At 34.4% G+C, this 18457-nt stretch overlaps 1 non-coding gene across 1 annotated transcript; it reads right to left on the bottom strand.

The window, feature by feature from the left end:
* Positions 1 to 13350: 13350 nt before the first annotated feature.
* LOC127220835 (U6 spliceosomal RNA) lies at positions 13351 to 13458 on the bottom strand. Its single transcript, XR_007834400.1, has one exon. It is a non-coding gene; the product is annotated as a U6 spliceosomal RNA (small nuclear RNA).
* Between the last annotated feature and the right edge of the window lie 4999 nt (positions 13459 to 18457).

Raw genomic sequence — 18457 nt, forward strand, 5'->3', positions numbered from 1 at the left:
CCCCATCCCTGGATCCCTGTCTGCGGAGAAACCTCCAGAGAGCTTGGACCACACAGAGCTACAGATATTGAATCTCAGATCCACATAAGCCCATCGGGGAAGTACCACAGAGAGAAGGGGAGACCCCCAACAACACCTACTGGAAGAAGCTATGGGAAGAAGGCAATACAAGAGAACACCTAACAACAGAAAGACAAACATGACACCACCAGAATCTAGGGAATCTACACCAACTAGAATGGAACACAACAACAAAGCAGAGGAAGCAGAAGGGTATGACTTAAAAATCACCATCATAAAAATGATAGAGGCCCTCAAAGAAGATGTGAGAAAATCCCTTAAAGAAATGGAGGAAAAAACAAACAAAAAAGTGGAAGAAATGAACAAATTCCTTAAGGAAAGTACAGAAAGCCAAGAAAAAACAATTAACCAGGTGAAGGAAACGGTTCACCTCTCAGTCCCTGCCTTCCCCTCACCCAGATAACTCCTCCTCTGCTTCCCTATCTAACAAAACCAACCAACCAAAACAAAAGGAGGTCTTCCATATCTCAGGGATACCCACTGAACATTGCCTAATGAGTTCTAGTAAGACTGGGAACAAATTCTCATATCAAGGTTGGACGTAGCAACCCATTAGGAGGTAAAATGCCCCAAGCTCAGGCAAAAGAGTCAGAGGCAGCCTCCTGGTCAACAAACCTGCAGCAACTCCCATTGTTGGGAATCTCAAAAAAAAAAAAAAAAAAAAAAAAAAAAAGAAAGAAAAAAGAAAAGAAAAAAGAAAAAATAGAAGATGACAAAGCTACCACAATCATGCAGAGGATCTAGCTCAGCAACACAGGGTCCATGTTTGTCCCTGTGAGACCTTATAAACCCCGCTTAGTTGATTCTGTAGTTTGTACTCTCATTTTATCATTGTATCCTTAACCTTTTCTATCTCTTAAAATTTTTCCTCACCATCTTCAGTTGGGTTGCCCTGGACCCACCTATTATTTGGTTGTGAATCTTTACATCTGCTCCCATAGGTAGCTGGATGACAACTGGACTGGGCACCTCAGATCCCAGATTTTAATTGTTGTGTCTATGTGGTTATGCTGTGATTCTAGAAGAAAGGCATCCAAATTGTGGGGAGAATGGATCTTAAAGGAAAACAAAACAAAACAAAACAAAACAAAAATGAGGTTAAATGGATGTTTGACATGACTGCCAAATAGAAACTATTGGAGTTGGAGGGTTCTGTTCCATAGCAGAGAAGGGGAGTGGGGGAAACATGGTGACAAGAAAGGAGGAAAACAAATATAAACTATATATGCTAATTCTGTAATGAAACCCTTTTCATTGTTAGCTCACTTAAAAAACAACTAGTACTACTAGTAATAAAGAAAGTAGGAGGAAACTCAAGGGGAAAATGTTAAAAATAATTAGAAAATCTTAAAGGGCAACATCCTTTTTAAAGTAAAACTATAAATTCAAGCAAATACTTCTCCAGTAGTTTATTCACCTAATATAAATGTTACTTATAATTTCTTATTATGAGTAAGTCATAATTCTACATCTCTTCAGTACTAATTTCTTCCCATTATAACTAAACCTCATTCACACAACCCATGAAGATTACCTCTGAAAAAGTCAGTGTTTCTCCATGTTCCCATCAAAAGGCTAATTATACTCATAAGATGATTACAGGAAGAGTGCACTTTCTGTCTTTGTTGACAACATGTTAATAGGTGACTGCAGACTCCATTGTCTCCTGGCTTTAGTAATTGCTTAGTTTGTGATATGTTTTATGTTGCCTTGTGTTTCATATGCTCATGCTCATATACAACCATATATAATATTTCTTTGTTTATTTAAAGTTCATTGGTCATTGAGTGTATGCAATAAATACCTCTACTTAGATAAGTTAATTCCATTTTTAATGTGTCACAGAACATCATTCTAAAAACTGCCTATCTTTATATCATCCCCTACATCTTCAGGTATTCTAAAGGGTTGGTTATAAAGTCACAGTCACTCACTTGTTGTTACTTTTTGATATAAAAAGATGTGAACTTAACTTTTAAAACAGTTCCTAAACTTTTCCAATTTAAAAGCTTGTTTGAATTGAGTATTTATGATGTACCAAAACTCATACTTTTATATATGATTACCTAAAATATAACTTCTGGAATATGATTAGATCATGAAAGTAGAGCTCTGGTGATTGGTTTCAGTGCCCAGAAATGAGAGATCCCCTAAAGATAGCTGTAGCCTCCAACATGTGTGGGCACAACAAAATTATTATCCTGTATGAGTCAGAAACCAGGCCTGCTACCAGAAATTGAATCCACTAGCACACTTTTCCTGAACCTACTTCTGACTTTGAGAGGTAAATGTCTCTTATAACTTACTGTGCTTTGTAGTTAGTATTCAAACAGACTGACAAAACTAATTCTAACATTTCTGCATTATTATAAAATTAGCCCTTTCTTCTTCCAGTAAATTAGTCCAAATCCTGACTAGTTCTCAAAGTCAAGCATTGGTATTTCCTGAGAATGTCTTTGAAATACATGTAAGAAAATCTTAACATGGGACACAACCTATAATAAGTAACAATACAGGAATAAATGGGGAACGGGTGTTATTCAACAATTGATAACCAAAAAATGTTTTATCTCAATGATGTTCACAACAAAATAGAATAATGATAACAATAAAGGGGACATAGGTCTTTCACTTCAACAATAATTTGGAAACAAAAGTCTAATTTAGTTTTTCAGAGCTTTAGTCTTATAGTTTTGAGGTATGCTGTTAGTACTGAATAGTTGATATTTAGAACAAAGGTGTATTGGCAGATACGGCAACAAACTGATTATGAAAAAAAAAAAAAGCCATGTGGCTAAGGAATGTAAGAGACATTAGTTATTGAAGTTCTTACAATCTTCAGTTGCAAACAGCTATATTTTCTGGCATATCTAGAAGCTGCAAAGAGATTTACAGTGAACCTAAGTGGATTACTTAGAGAGCCTACGGTGGGAAGAACACAGACAGTCGACAAATTGCAATGAATGCTTCAGTGGAATGAACTCTTACAAAATACTATAAATGCTGTGAAACAGTGCTATGATGAGATTTTGCTAAGTTTTGCAAATATTTGAAATGTAGCAGCATCTGTGATCTCAATCCTGCCACTTTGACATGAAGCATATTTGAAGTACTCAGGAAAATCTGGTAAACTGACTAGAAGTTATATGATCTAACCCCATTTGCCAGCAAGAACACGTACATCAGTCTATTTAGTGCATACCTATGCAAACTTTGTCAACAGGTGGAAGGTGTCATTTCTGCCCATGTATTGAGGCTGTCCTTCTCCAATCAAGTGGTCCCTAACCTGACATCTTTCAATATAGTATTGCCTTCACAGTCGCCAAGGCATCACTATTTTGCAATGCTGTCAGCCAGTTACAATGATAATCACCAACTCTTGACACTCTGACATTTTATGTCAGGTCCTCATAGCTTTCAAATCATCACAGCTTTACCCATTCTGCTCACCATCTCTATAAATTCTTTTCTTGTGTTCCTGATATCACCTACATCCAGTTTCCAAACTAATAAGATTAAAACAAAGTATGATCTCAGCTGGGTGGTGATGCTGGACTCCTTTAATCCCCACCCTTGGAGGCAGAGATCATAGGTCTCTATGAGTTCAAAGACAGCCTGGTCTCCTGACTGAGCTCCACGAATGCCAAGGATACACAGAGAAACCCTTCCTTGAAAATCAATCAAGCAAACAACAACAAAAATCCCTTCAGCCTTTTATTAAAACTCTTCAATGACTTTATACTTAATGGATTTGAAAATTTAAATTCTTTACCATGGAACAACATGTATTTATTTGAAATTTAATATTACTTTGTAATTTAGACCAACATTTTGAACAAAAGAAAGCAAAAATAATATTAGATGCTACCTGCCAACAAATTCCACTCAGTGAAGGAAATTATTTGGGTAAAAGAGAAAATAAATATATGTCATAGCAAATAGGATTGTTTTATGCAACATCAAAAGATCTTTAATGATTGTATGTTAAAGTAGAGAAATGATACATACATACATACATACATACATACATACATACATACATAGAATATAAATGAAGGGACAAATAACAAATTTATAATTATAAGAGTGATTTCTGAAAACCAAGAATTTTGTAAACTGCTAGAGTACATAAATCAAAGATTTTAATAAACATCAGAGTAATGTCATGTACAGATTAAGTAATGAGAACTAAATTAGAAAATATAACACTGAGTTCTGTTGTAAAACTATCTTCAGTTCACCAAGTCCCAGAGTGTCTCAATATTCTTGTGGTGTTTTTAAACAGAATGGCTCACATTGACTTACATATTTGAATCCTTAGGCACCAAGTATTGGCACTATTTGAAAAGGATTAGAAGGTATGCCTTTATTGAATAGGTTTGGCCTTGCTAGAGGAAGTGTTTCACAGGGATTTGGGCACAGGGAATTGAAATTTTAAAATCTCATGTAGGTCAGTTCTCCCTGTTTCTGTCTGTATTAGATCAGGATGAAGAACTCTGTGCTACTGGTCCAGCATCTGCATGACACCATGCTCCTTTCCATGATGATAATAGCCAAAACCTCTGAAACTGTAAACAAACTTCCAGTTAAATGCTTTCTTTTATTAGTTGCCTCAGTCATGCTGTCTCTTCACAGTAGTAGAACAGTGACTGAGACAAATATACAGTGCTCCCCAGTAACTACATGAAACTCATTGCTCTACAGTATACATAGGAACGTTATAGTGCTCAGAACAATTAAATGGATGATCTGCCAGCTCAGGGTGGAGGAAGAGCTTTCTATCTGTAACCCATACTTTTGTTCTTTCTCAGGATTGTGTGTCTTGCTCATACCCCCATTCAGATCAAACTGAGGTAGAATCATACAACCTTGATACATTTCAAAGGACTTATGAAATACACTAAATTCTAATTATACAACTATATTTTGCTTTGGATCATAAAATCCAACAAAATATCAAGTGCATGCAGATTGATTATAAAAGCAATGGTATAGATAAGTTGTGAAAGTATTTAGGCTTGTTTGCCTTCACCGCCATCTCATAAAAGCATGATATATACATCAGTTTTCACATATCTCTAAGAGAATGAGATCAGGGTGCATAAAGTCTTTACTGTAGAAGCAGAGTCTTAAGTTTGAATTCCAGCACTAATATAGAAACCTGAGATGGCAGTACACAGCTGTAACCCCAGCACTGGAAGGACAAGACAGGCAGGTACCTCATGCTCAATTGCAAATGCAAATCTAATTGAAACAGCAATCCTCCAGGTTCAGTTAGTGCCCCCTCCCAAAAATAAATAAAGCTGAGAGGCTAGGGGAACAGCTTACTGAATGAAGTTCTTACTGTGGAAGAATGAGATCCTAAATGTAGAAGCTCGGGTTGAGTAGGTAAAAACAGAGTGGGCAAACGCTGCACACATGTAGTAGGTCAACCATGATTCCAGAGCTCAGAGGACAGAATAAAGCAAGCTGACCAGCTATAGCAGTACAACATCTGAGTGCCAATTTCAGCCCAACATTCTGTTATAGAAAATAAGATGTACAATGATCAAAGATGACACCCATACATGACATTAACTTCTGACAGCTACATGCTCATAAATGTACCTATATGCATGTGAACACACTTATACATACATATACCATATACATATACTTTAAAAATAGGAGATAAAATAATGGCAGAGAACTCTAGTGGAGAAGAACATACCTGTGGCTTCCACATACAGGTAAATGAGAGTACCCATACACACTTGTGTGGTATATAGGCATATAGGCATATAGGTATATAGGCATATACCACACACACACACACACACACACACACACACACACACACACACACCACAAGTAATTTACAAAATATATTGCTTGTGTAAATCCTAGCATGGGAGTAAAAGAACTAATTCAAAGCTATCATAAGCTATATAGGAAATGCACAGCTAGCCTGGATTATATGAAAAACCTATCTGAGAAAATAAAACAGATACACAAAAAGGAATAACATTTTCTTAAGTTTAATAAGTAGATAAAATGGTTTTGTATATATGCAAATAAATGTAAATAGGTTATAAATGTATAATATCTATAAATGTGTGTATTCAAATATGTTCAATATTCTTAGGGAATTTTTCATTGACCTCTGAATCCATGCTCAAACTGGGCTAAATTTTATCTAGGTTTGACTAGGTTGATGTAATGGTTGGGTTAGGAAAGAAAAACCTTTGTATTTTCATAAGTCACTTTAAAAAATGCCATTTCTGTTAGCCCTTTGTCCTCTTCAAATGGCCTTGGTTAACAAGGTGATTTGAGAGTAAAGTTCTTACCTTTTGAACTGAAGGGGAGATTCAAAGAAAAGCTATTATAAGGTTCTTGCATTAGTACTGATAAGTGGAACAAAAAGATACTGTGGGCATGTATCAAAGCAAAAAAAGGGCAGAGGTCCTGTGCAACAAGTACAGTAATGATCTACCATTGGCAGAATGGCCTATGATCATCTAGGGACCTAAGAAAGAATTAAGTTATTTATACTATGATGACACTGTGAAAGTAAATTTAAAGCTAAAATCTCTCTGTTAGTCCTATAGCTGGTTCCAAAGACCAGGCAACATCAGAAAATTGTGCTTTTGTTAGCCAGCACCAATCAAGCTCACTGTTTTTATGATACATCATATCCCACCATGGGCTTCAACCAAATATACTCAGAACATAGGAGTCTGCTTCAGTATCCCTATGGAAATATAGTTCCACTCAAGTTTATTGGTTCCTTCTAAAACAAAAAAAAGCATATTGAGATGGTGCTTCAGGTACACATGAGTATTACCTGTTTTGAGAGATGAAATTTCAGTGTGTCCACTGAGTATTCATGCATTGGAAGCTTGGTTTCCAGTGGTAGGGTTGTTATGAAGTAGTGAGATATTTAAACAGTGCAACCTGTTAGTAGGCTCTTCAGTCACGTAGGTGCCGTCCTGGACAGTAATGCTGTTATATTTGTCTGGATCCTAGTGAAAATGATATTTAACAATGGACTGAGACTAGTCAAGGTCTTTTTTTTGTTTTTAGGATTAGTGATATGATCACTCCATCGTATACATAATCCTGCACTATTATGTACCCTAAGATAATTATGATTCTAAAAAGATGTTGGTCCCATGACCTTGAATACCCAAATTGGAGAACTAAATAATTTTTTTCAAAAGTAGCCTGTGTCATGTATTTCAGTATATAGGTGTAAAAGATACTATTCTAGTGGGATTGGGAAAAATATGTTTCAAATCATGGTATTTTGTTTTATTTTATAATGGTTTTGTGGATATTAAACCAAGAATCTTGTGCTTAGTAGGTAAGCATGCTACCTGTAAGCTCCATTTTCAACCTTTTCATTTTAGGTTTTGAGACTAAATGCTTGGTTATTCCTTGCAAACATAAACTTTTAATGTTCATACCAGGACACAGATGGGCTTAAAAACATGAGATAACAATTAGATGCAATAGGAGCATATGTGATACTCAAATAAAACCAATATAATTATCTTCTAATTATATTGATAAAATATATATTTCCAAAATGATGGCTATTCAAAATTTAATGTCTATTCTCAAGTATGGAAATAATGACTGTAATTTATAATAGTAGAGTTATAAGACAACAGGTCACTTTACCTAAAAAATATTATATAGTAATGTCTATATATTCTTATTACAACACATTGAATTTCATGCAAGAACATATATACACATACTCATAAACACATATAAAAGACATCCTAACTTTTAAAAAAATCTATTTTTGAAGTCTACATAAATTCATATAATCTAGCTTCTAAAAGACTAAAGTAACAATTATATTTTCTCTTCACTTTTATGCTATGTGCTGATGAAGGTACCTGAGTATTTGTCAAATTGGAAGATCTTCCATAAGTATTAGAGAAAAAAATTCATATTACTGTATATATATATATATATATATATATATATATAAATTAACTGCCATAATTGAATCCATTCAACCCTTAAAACAGTTTTTGATAACATTGTTAATATTCTAATTTGCCCTTTCTCTTTAAGCAGTGTAAATGCATCTTTTATTTTAAAAAGTTAAAGGTTCATATTCAAAGAAATTTAAAAGGCTTATTCTATATTGTAAGTTAACTGAGTCATTGTAACATAAAACAAATCTTTAACACTGAATTAAACCTTGGTAAATGGTCCACATGTACTTCCAAAGTAGCTCAAAATTCTCTGGCCCATGATGAATGCTATGTAGCTTGAGATTAAGATGTCTTGACAAGTTGAGGATGTAATAAATAAACCATATTTTTTTCATGAAGGGAGATCAGCCTTATGCAGTGAGAATGTGGGATATCATCGAGCTTCTTTACTGCATATAGCTTCCCATATTTGTTATGTGTTGAGTAAAGCTATAACTTACCTTCTTTTTCACAAGGTAATCTAGGTCAGTTTGAGAGTGCTATGAAATCACAATCTTGAGCAATATGTCACATGACGCAACAGTAATGCAAACTACAGGTGACTTCTATTTGAACTTGCTTTGAAGAGGTAAACAAGGCCCTTTAGAAATTACCTTAATGCATAGCTTTGGGTAAAAGATGTCAATAGTCCTGCACATCCTAACAAATTTAAAGCAATTTTACACATGGAATCTCAGTGTGTACATTGTGTGTGTGTGTGTGTGTGTGTGTGTGTGAGAGAGAGAGAGAGAGAGAGAGAGAGAGAGAGAGAGAGAGAGAGAGAGAGAGAGAAAGAGAGAGAAAGAGATGGGTGGGAAGGGAGAGATAATGAACAAGTTACATAGAAGGTATGTATAGAGGGATAAGGTGCTACAGATACATTTTTAAATAAATATTTGGAAAGACAGAAGAAGGGGTAATTTTTAAAACACACTGCAATAATAAAGGAAACAAATATTTCTATACTTTATACAAAGTAATTCTACATTTTACCAGATTAAAACTGAATACTAAACCATTGTATTTATCAAAGTGGCTACGATGCATTTGAACAAGAGGCCAAGAAGGACAAATTGTGTAAACAAGGGCTGTTTCTAGTTATAGGAGAAAAAAAAATCTACATAGTCACATCAATGAAGAGATTTGGTATGGGAATCTTGTGAGGCCTGACCTGGACAACTTCTCCAAAGCTATGTCTTTCTGGAAACATGTACATCATAGTCCTGGATTCTACTTCAAAACCAATGCTTTTATTAAACATATAACCATTAATTTTACAATAATGTACTCTGATGGATTTAGTACATTATGTCCTCCCCATCCAGTTCATTTTTCCCAGACATGACTCCCTATGTTGCTGGTCTGGGAATCAAAAGCTCACTCATTAAATGGATCATATCAACATGGGTGATTTGATGGTTTCAGACTCCTAAGTGATTTTCTGTTCTCCATTCCTTCCCGCAGATACACACAGAGAAGAACTATGAGAACATAGAAAGTTTTGCTTAAAAAGTTAGGAACAACGCTTCCCAGGTTGCTCACTAACTTTCATTTGTGCTAGACTCCCATCCCTGGAACCAAAAGAAAACTATTTCTGTTGCCTATGCCATCCATTAATTAACATGCCATTGTAGCAAAGCTGAATAGATGACACATGGGTGCTCAGCATATGGCCAGCTTACCACACTTCACAGACAGATAATCATTAATAATTAACATGGAGGAACAGAAATAATTATTCTACAACTGATAACTGAAGGGGGAAGAAGGTGAGGAAGAAGAGTAGACCATTTTCTCAGTGCCTGAGTGAGTAACAGAATGGAGATGCAGTAGGGAGGTTTGACATCAACCAGCAACAGCAAAGTCAGAGATCCTGCTTCAATTTGCCCCTTCCACCCTACTTGCTACCTAGTTCATTACCACTAGCATTTTTTGAAACTTTAAAGGGAATTGTGTAAATATGTGAGGAAATATGTCATGCACCTTATACTAAATATTTTAAAACTACCAAAAATTAGAATAAGAAATTGATCAAAGCACCTAGATAATGTATTTATTCTAAAATAAGTGCAATACCTGTCCATAAATTTGCCATGCAAATTTTCATTGTATAAGCCATTCACCAGGATGGGACTTATTCTAGGCTCTAGTACAATTCCCAACCATTTTAATAAGTTTCTGTAATTACATGCTATGGTTAATGCTATGAAAATAATGTGGTAACAGGTCAAAATGATTACAAATTCTGTCTAGCAGGTATCCAAAGAGGCAGTGACATACCCAGTTTAATTTTAAAAATGGCTTTGGCTTTTCCACAAGGAGAATGCAGTAGGAACATTCTGAGAGACTAGACTGACAGATTTACTAAGAAAAAAAAAAACAGTATGTTTGCTTAATGGAGAACGGTACAATCGGGGCAAATTGTCAAGATCATGAAATAGATAAGCAAGGGATGGGTTTAAAAGTGATTATGAGGCCCATGGAAGGATATGAATTAAAATAGAAGTCTGAACTTTTTAATTGTGTAGGATGGAGTGCAGTAAGTACCACAGATAAACATGGCCAGATGTTACTGGAATTATAGCCCTAGAAGGATAGTAAAGAACAAAGTCAGGAACAGAGACACCAACAAGTAGAGATTAACCTGAGGATTTTGGGGAAGGATGGAGGGAAGGAGACCAAATCCTGTATAAGTATAGTGAAGGAATTTACTGTTCAAACACTGAAAACATTTACACAGAGAATACTTAGCACTGATTCAAAATTTTAGGAAGTAAAATATCAAACATTTGAATTACTTTTGTACATTGGATCTATTTTAGTGAAGAAGAATGATCAGTGAGATAAAATTAGAATTTGCAATATATATGCTCAAATATGACAGGTATAGTCATTGGGCAAGCAATTTGAAGAGCAAATAATCAAATTACTCAAAATTCATCCACAATACTAAGCTCTTAACTGAAGCTATTGTTAAAGAAGGAAACATTATTACCTACCAATGAATGTCTAGAAAACATCTCTTTGTGAAGAAAATACTATTTTTTCTTATTTAAAAAGAGGTGAATTTTTGGGGAAGTATCCTTCTGCTTGGTTCCATGGAATTCTCTTCAATATGCACTTCAAATGGAGAGGAGAGTAAAAGAATCATGTAGACTACTTAGGGGGTAACCTTAATAGAAATAATTGTGTGTGTGTTTGAGTGCCTGCATACAAGGCTGTGCACCATATACATGTCTGGATCACTAGATAGCCAGAAGAGGACATCAGCTCTCCTGGCACTGGAAATACAGGTGGCTGTGAGTTACATTGTGGGTGCTAGGAAAAGAACTATCTGACCCCCTCTACTCTTAACTTCTGAGCTTAGGATCTAGTACCTGAATGGTGGTTTTATTATAAGAGTACACATTTTGAGTAAAACTTGCTTCCAGAATTCCACAAATTATGGGCCTACTTCTTTTTTTCTTCTTAGCTTGACCTTTTACTGGTAGTTAATATATATTAAGCCAAAATTATTGACTTGATAGTACTAATTTTCCCCCAATAATAGTAATAGCTAAGGCATATAGAGTGCTTGCTCTTCATCATGCAGAGTTCATAGAATATGTCTCCTTGCAATTTGTCAAGACAGCCTTATTAAGGCATTAATTTATAAGCCCATTTTTTTCTAGGCCTATTTGGATCAGGCTAAACTGGAGCACAGCAGCAACCCAGTTATAAGTGACAAGCTTAGAGCATGCCTTCCAGGATCACATTTTGTCCATTGCTTCTTCCAACACTATTTCAAGGGAGAATTCTGATCGTCATCCTCCCTTGATCTAGCATCTTCACAATTATACAACCGTGACTTGGGAAAGAAATCAAGAGTGTAGATCTTTGAAGCTATGTTTGAAGCTAACTTTGTCTGTTTTCTATAGTTCTAATGTAAATGGATAAATTTCCATTACCTCTGAACAAATGAATGAATGGTAAAGAAACCAGAATAATCTATATTATATTGTGGAGTATTTAGGCAGTTTAGTGCCTCTTATACCTCCATTTTCCCAGTTTTCCAAAGGGAATGAGGCCCAGTGAGAAAGTTGGCTATCCAAAGCTTTCAATGAGTGACATGCCTTTAGCTTATGCCCTCAACTCCAAGTCACCCCTCCTGTTTTCTTAATAACATGTTTTAATGTGAATTGCTTTGGCAAGCATACCCATTTTCTCCAAGTATCACCATGTACACTGTACTTCCTGGATGCTCAACAAACATTTGCAGTTGACAAAATGACATGAGCTCTTTGCCCAGTGTATCAGGGCAAATGCCAGCAAACTCTGCCTGGGTCTTGTTGTCTCAGAACCAGGAATGTATTATGTTAGGACTGATTGTATTTTTACTGTGTACATCAACATCAATTCCCCTGCTTCAGATTCCCAAGCACAGAGATTAAGATTGTGAACCACCAAACCCAGCTCAAGACTCTTGGAAACAAAACAAAACAAACAAACAAACAAAAAAAAAAAACAAAGGAAAAGGAAAACTATAGTCTATAGTCTCAGAATATGACTCAATTAAAAATATTCTTCAAAATATATGAATACATAATTTAGTACATACACAGCTATATACTAGGAATGAACAACTAGAGAAAAATCTATACAAAAAATTTCATCTTTTCTCTTCTGTCCTAGTGAAAACTCAAGAAAAAATAATTCCATCTATATAGCATGGGAAATCAGCTTTAAAGTAACTCTGGTGGAAAAATGCAATATGCAAAGAGGTAGAATGACAACTCTTCATCCTTGGCTGTGAAAGTAACATGATTTCCCCTGACATAAAAGAGGTGAGAAACAACATAAATAAAATAAATAATATCCAATCATTTTACCGAAGCCCCTCCATGGATATAAATTAAATTTATGAAAAATAGAATACTAGGAAATAGCTTTTCTAATTGAATATATTAATACCCAGAACTCAGAAAGGTAATTGTTGAGATAATTATTCTCTAGAGATTAGATTGATTCTTAATACAAGTATACAAAAAGTCCAGTTTTTAAAAAGAGGAGAATAGCTATAACTTGTCTTGATTATCATTTTCTTCTATTAGTCCCTACTGAAAAACAGCACATTTCCCAACCACACTGTAAATGTACACACATTTAGTTTCCTGATGAGTCCTGGCTTTTTGTCTCCTGTGAACTCTCTCTCTTTGTTTGGTGATCTATACTTAAACCTCTAGTGGAGTTGAATTTACCAATTCAGTAGGTTTTTCTTGTTTGTTTATTTGTCTTACAAAACAAAGCTGACTTATTTGGACTGAACGTTGACAGGCTTGTGCCTTTAGTTACTTATTTTTGGGCAGGGGCCATGCTAATCTTCTCTGTATCGTTCCAATTTTAGTATATGTGCTGCCGAAGCGAGCACTAGTTACTTATTCTTAGCTCTACATTTTACCTTTCTCTATCAAACAAATACTGCAGGGAAAAATGCACATACTAGTTTTATGAAATAGATATAAAAATTTCCCTTTCTCCACTGCTTGGAAGCCTTTGTTTTGTAATACTTTTATTTTTAATTTTAAAAATTCTATTTCAATTTTATAGTTATTTTTTGATTGGCTTACATTGCAATGTTTCAGTACTTCTTTGTGGCTTCTCTTTTCTCTTGCTGTTGATATATCATTGGTTGATGAGACTGACATTAAAGATCAATCATACACTATGATATTATAATTTTATATGAATTAACACATGACCTGAGGCACAGAAATTAATTATGTCTGATGTCCTAGAATATTACTAAATTTCAATAACCTCTTATGGTCAGTAGCTATAAACAACTAAGATTTCCAAAGAGAATCTCAGAAAGCTTACATTTGAGAACACCTTTGGGAAAGATGGTTATAATTGCTACTGTAATTTCATGGATGACAATTTTTCAAAACTCAAAGACTGCACCTAAGAAGTTTTAATCATCTTTATTTCACTGCCACATTATTTGTAGTCATTTCACATTCCCATGCACTATTGTTCTTCGGTAAATTACAGGGCTTGGTCTGAGTGAAGCATATGGAAACAGAATGTTTAATGCTGGATTATTTACTGACAGAAATTTTAATAAATATGTGGAAGAGGCCAAAACCATACTCTTTATATTTGAATAATTAAAAACATTAAAGTCTATCATAATACACCTTGCAAATGATATCAAAAACAACACAATTAACCATAACCAAAGTCTGTGTATCTCAGTGGACTACTATACAGTTAGATTTTCCATTTGCAATGAAAACTGTATAGCTTTGCATTGGATCTTGCAATTTCACTACCAAATATATCTTCATAGATCTATCTATCAACAAAACCTTCCCATGACAGAATTATTAGTTCAGAAAACAATTTAGCTTTACACTCTTCAAATTTCACATGACCTCAGAATTAAAACATAAACACCACATGTTTTATTTCATATGTTCAGTCTAGCTAATAATATATGTGTGTAAATAATTGTACATGTGAATACAGTACAACATCTAGAAAACAAAATAAGAAAGGCTAAATATTAGTGATGAGGCAAAACAGATTGCAGGTAATGGGCATGGGTTATGCACTCTGTTTATAAATATATTGGTTATTGTGGAGTCCCCTGTCCCCTCTCTCACCACAATTCTTGTATGATGAGATTTTTTTTCCATCATAATTTTAAATCACATCAAACTTTGTGAGTCCTTTAGAGAAACTTCCTTCTTCTCAGAACCTGACAATATGCAGAGAGTTAGAAATCTTATAAGAGAAGGCTTAAATTATATGCCTCCACTAAACTCTTTGCCTAAAGTCTCAAGGACCCATAAAGAAGAGGAGGCACAAAGAGTATAAAGGTTAGAGGAGATGGAGAACACCAAGAAATTGTGTAGTGTATCAGTCAGTCCCAGGTTCCATGATACTGTAGTCATCCTATATTTTTTGTTTCATCATTCATTTCAATAGCATCTCCTTTCTTGCTTGCTTTCCTGTCAATTTTAAATGTAATCTTTGACAACTTGGAAAGATAAAGAAACTAAGTCTTAAAAATCAACACCTTCAATATTTCCTTTTCCTTAATCTTTTCTGTTTAAGTTATCTTTAAGTAGATACAATTTTATTCTCCATTTTTGACCCATATATTTAATTACACAGTGATAATTTCACTGTTCAATTGAATTTCAAAATCTTGCTTTAATCAATGTTGGCATGTGATTTGGTCTTGATTTATGTCCTCCCTGAGATTCAGTTTTGTCTTCTTTTAATCATTATAATTAGCCATAATAATATCAACTATGAAAGATCCTGGTGAGAATTAAATGAAACACCTTTTGAAGGGATTTCAGTCAAAAAGAAAATCACTAAACCTGTTTTCCCACTTAAATTATGTTTTTTATAAGTTTTCCAGAAAACTAAAGCAATGGCTTTCTAATTAGCCTTTCTGTTTCTGTTTTCCCTTTTTAAAATCCAATTTTGGACTTATGCTTAGACATATTTGAAAACACTTTAATAACACTACTTCTATATGGTTAATCTTGACCACCAACTTGATTATATACAATTAGTGTTAGAGTTTCAATATTAAATACTCCTCAAAAGTCTCATAGATTAAAGGTCTGCTTAGCACTTGAATGGATTTATGAGAAGTGTTTGGGTAATGTCACTTCTGATTTTAACAACAGAGTTACTTACTGACAGCATCAAATTGATAGACATTATTGGTAACTAATGAAACCTCAAAGACTGGAAGAAATAGATTACTAAGTGAAAAATGCATCTAGTCATCTTTCACTTCTATATGCATTCTTCTTCCTAGCCACCATGAGTAGTAAGTTTGCCATGCCCATTTCCCATGACATACTACTAGAGTACAAAATCTAGAGTCATGGAGTGAATTTACTACCACACAAAACCCACAAACTATAAATCAAAACAGTTCTTTCTAACTTTTCAAGTGGCCATGTATATGTTCAACATAATAGATCAACACAAATTGTTTATGTTAAAAAAATTACTTCAACTGCAAAGTGTCTAATGAGTTAGGGGAATGCTTCACAGCTTGGAGCTCATGACCCCAACAAATCCTCTTGTGTAAGACATCATAAATTTTTATCAAAGTATGTCAAAAAATTTCTTTCCATCAGATTACAGTTTTGAGGGTCAGTTGCTTATTACCTCCCCAATTAGCTTCTTTTCTGTCTTCTTTGCTATCTAGATTTAGTTTGTAGGGAATGGAGAAAGCACTGAGTGAATGAGTAAAGAGAGGAAAAAGTTTTAAGGTAGTGTCTAATGTTATGAACTCGGCCATGTCAAGCTTTCCAAAGCTTTCCATTCATGACAATTGCAAAGCCTTCCTCAATCAGGCTCAGGGAAAAGGCAAATATTCCATGCATAGATGTTGGCAGTGAGATCACAAAAGGTCCTCTGTAGCTGCCTATTCCTGATTATTTTTAGCTATTGACTACTCCACCATAAAGACCCAAATTGAGACTGGCTAAACATTCTTCTTTGTTCATCTCTATATGCTAAACTCACTTCCTTGTTCAGCTGTATACAATAAACCAGGCTCCTCTATTCAGATGTATATAATTAGCTTGCTGGTGCTTTGTTCCTTAAAGAGCACGACCCAACCTATCCCAGCTTCTCTGTATGGGTATCTTTTGTTTTATCGTTTCGCCTTGCCTCAGTTGGATCAAACCTAAAGCTGTGCCAGACTCAATATATGTAGTGTCTTTTCTGAATAATCACCTGTTTAAAGTGCTTCCATCTCACTCTGTACAATTTCAGTTTCAGATTTGCTTCCTTGCAATCCATTATTTATGCACCATCTTACCTATCTTTCCAGAGACTTGTCTTATCCCGATTTGTAGTCTCATATTTAGTGAAAAAATTCGGTTAACACTTTAATTGATGAAAGAAATATTATTCCATTGAATCCCCACTAAATTGTAAGTTCCTTATATTTGCATCTTTATATTTATCTTAGCTATGCTTATAAGGTTCTCAAAATACTGATAAGTATCCCTCTTTTTCCCTCTTTCCACCTCCCCTTGGTCCAAAATGAACTTGAACTTGCTATAAAATAAGAATAGCCTAGAAATTATGACCCTCCTTCCTCCTTCCCCAGGTTCTTCAATTACGGGGAAGTGATGCCATGTCTGGTTTATGTGGTACATAACTAAGGACTACCCATATGTTATGCAAACACTCTACCCTCCCAGCTACACTCACAGTGCTCAATACTTAATGATATTGTGCAGCAGCAGCATAATTTGTATCTCTGTATAGTAGTTTCATGAGTGTTGACATCATACATCCTTGAGTATTGTTTTAGTGTTAGATTTGTATGAGTTTCTGTAACAGTATAGCTGTGTACCTCAGTTCTCATTCAAAGTGTTTGCATGTGTTTGTAAACATTTGGTCTCATAGATACTAGGTTGTTATTTTTTCAATGATTAAAATGTGTGATTTTTTTTGATATAAAGAGGATTGATGATACTCAAACACTAACAAAGGAAAATTGATAGGTTTACCTAGGTGCTGTAGGTTATATCAGATTATACTCAGTCATGTTCAGAAACTAGACTGAGGTTATATTCAATACTTTGATATTACTATGAAATTTACTTTTTTTTAAAAGTAAACATATATTTTAAAAACTAAGCATGTTTTATGTGATTTTTCTACTTCTAAATAAAACATTTCAGATTATCTCACTCTTATGTAGTGTCTCTAAGGAATCAAATGGTTGGAAACATATGAACTACATGATTTAAATTACACAGAACAGTGTAACACAAAAATGTAATTGAAAAAGTTATAAAAAAATCATGTTCTCCTCCAATAAATGTCACTACCTGGGGCAAAAATAGAGCTAGATGGTTTGTCAGAAGTACTTGTCTTTTTTCTAAATTAGTCTAAGATTTTCTGTAAATAATACATGCACTTACCATGTTCCTTTTCCATTTGCCTTTAAATTTTATACAAATAATATGAGGCATCTGATTAAATTTTTCTGGCATAATACTTTTTGTATTAAGTTTAAGAAACCTTCATCCTTTAAAAACCCTATAGGGGAATACATTTCCTTGATGCCTAGCTATATAATGCAGGAAGACCTTGTTATAATGAACTTGATTTTTGTTACCTGTGAAATCCACCTGTGTTGCAATTAGTGATAGTACCTAACTAAAATCTTATTCTGTAACTATCAAAGTATAAGTTTAATCAAAATCAACACTTAATGATATCTTATAATAATTTCAAAAGTTATGTTCATTCAATCACCAAAGGGTGGGACTAAAAAGTACATAATGTAAAATGTCTTACAATTATCATATTTCATGTATTTCTAAATTACTGCCTGAGGTGATGTCTTGCTTGTACAAAAAAAGCCTTTCTGA

Source organism: Phodopus roborovskii, unplaced genomic scaffold (assembly GCF_943737965.1).
Source record: "Phodopus roborovskii unplaced genomic scaffold, PHOROB, whole genome shotgun sequence".
Classification (NCBI taxonomy): domain Eukaryota; kingdom Metazoa; phylum Chordata; class Mammalia; order Rodentia; family Cricetidae; genus Phodopus; species Phodopus roborovskii.